The sequence below is a fragment of the Ictidomys tridecemlineatus genome, chromosome 9 (assembly GCF_052094955.1).
Source record: "Ictidomys tridecemlineatus isolate mIctTri1 chromosome 9, mIctTri1.hap1, whole genome shotgun sequence".
NCBI classification, from domain to species: Eukaryota; Metazoa; Chordata; class Mammalia; order Rodentia; family Sciuridae; genus Ictidomys; species Ictidomys tridecemlineatus.
Genome location: NC_135485.1, coordinates 67,192,181 through 67,194,313, shown reverse-complemented (window position 1 = coordinate 67,194,313; position 2,133 = coordinate 67,192,181).

Here is a 2,133-nt window from a genome sequence, read left to right as displayed (position 1 = left end):
GGGGTTTCTCCTCTTTGGGAGGAGCTACACCAGGCCCCAAAGGCTGACATGAGGTCAGAAAGCAAGTCTGGGCTCTCTGATCTCCTTGATGTCCCAGGGACTGCAGGGCAACTAGAGATACCCTTTTCAGTGGGAGTGCTTGTCCCCTGAGGTAAGCTTTGATGTTTCTGGGTGGGCAGGCTTTGAGGGATGGCACTCGGGGTAGGAACTCCACTCTTTCCTTGCTCTTTTTTACCCTCTTTGGTGTGCTTTCTGGGTGTCATGGTGGTGCTCTGGCTAGGGGCACTGGAGGTGTCATTTCCCAAACTTGCCCCACGGTGCTCTCTAGTTTTGGGGGTTTCTCTACTTTCTGACATTGATATTTGCTTGCGTGATGTCCGACCCATCCCATCTGCCTTTGAGGTCACTGAATGTGTCTGGGTGCTGCCACGAAGACCCACAGTGGAGTTTCTGTGTTTATCAGACCCAAGGGCTGAGTAGTTTAGGCTGCCCATGGTTGTTGGGCCCACAGTCAAGGGTGGCATCGGAGCTGCCCCTGGACCTGGAGCTCCTGCGTGTCCATGCTGACGACAGCTGACAAAGCTAGGGGCTCCAGGCGTCATCCCACCAGGAACCCCAGAACTGGGTGGGACGGTGGCTCCAGGGGTGAGAGGCTGCTTCCCCTGCGGAATGTGTCCTCGCACCCTTGGAGCTGGAGAGCTGGAGCTTGCTGCAGGTGAGGGCCTGTGAGTACAGTAGGGCTTTGGGCCCTGGTGAGAGCGCCGGAAGCTCCTACCCAAGGTGGAGGGAGGCCCCAGATGTGGGGGCCGTGAAGGCAGAGTGGTGTTGAAGGATGTGACCCCAAAGGGGGCCACTGGCTGTGCAGCCAAGCCTGCCAATGTGCTGAGAGAGGGCCTGGGAGGAAGGGCCAAAGCAGCAATTGGCAGGCTGGGGGAGAGCGGTCCTGTGAGATTGGTGATGGGAGCATGGCTCTGGGAAGAGACAGCAGAGCTGAGCCACACTGGGGTGTGGGCCACCATGGTTGTGCTGCTGGGGGGATGGGGAAAGGTCTGGCTGAGGCCCACTGATGCCAGAGGCCTGGCCCCTCCCGGTGGAGAGGGGACCCCCCCATGGGCTTGTGGAGCCTTGGCACAGCTGTTCCCAATGGCCTGGGTCTCACCCATCAGAAGACCGTTGATGTGCTGCAGAGCCTTCTTCTTCTCCCTGTCTAGGTCCTCAGCCGTCACGGCACAGGCCAGTAACAGAGGTGGTGGCAGCTTCAGAGGTTCCCCTCGGCGGCATCGCAGGAGAGGAAACTTGCGTTTCCGTGGCCTGCTGGTGTCTCCCATGGGTGAGGACTTCTTCTTGGGAAATGGGTGTCCCGCCCTGCCTTCTGCCACCTTCTCACCCTGGGCCTTCTTTGGGGGAATCCCTGGGGATGAAGAACATCCCAGGGGCGGCTCCCCGTTGGATGGGTCTGGAGCCCTCCTCTTCAGGGCTCGGAGACCTTGCGTGGAGCTGTAGGAGCTGCTGATGGGGTTTCTTTTGGGGCAGGAGCTCATGCAGATGGCCCGGGAGCTCTCAGCTCTGTCTTGGGACCTCTGGGTGCAGAGGTTACTCCACAGAGGCCCAGGCCTGGGCACAAAGGCAGCCACACAGCTATGGGTCCCCAGGGGCCTAAAAGCAGATGCTCTTCCAGTGACCTGAGGGCGCCCCCTCTGATGTTCTCTGTGAACAGGGTGCTCTGCTTGCTCAGCCACCACTTGGCCACTGTCTCCAAGGGCTGTGATCACAGTCCTCCCTGGGCAGGGTTCCTGGGCTGCTGGAAGCTGGCAAGGAGCCACTTCCTGCCCCTGCACTCTACAAGGCGGCTGTCTGAGTCTGCGGCCTGGGATGCAGGAATTCATGAAAGCTGCAGTTGACAGCAGCGTCCTCCTCAGGAGACCTGGCATGCGGAGGGAGGAGGCAATATCCAAGTCTCCCAGAAAAGATCGCAGGGTCCGCAGGACCCTGGATAAGCACCTAGCAGGCACATTGCGCAACCGCTGAGGAGCAGTTGCAGGATGGCGGCAAGATGACCTGCGAGTGGTGCCACCAGCCCAGGAAGCCCTTAGTGGCCAACCAGTATAGGGATGTCGGCGCCGCCCATGACCC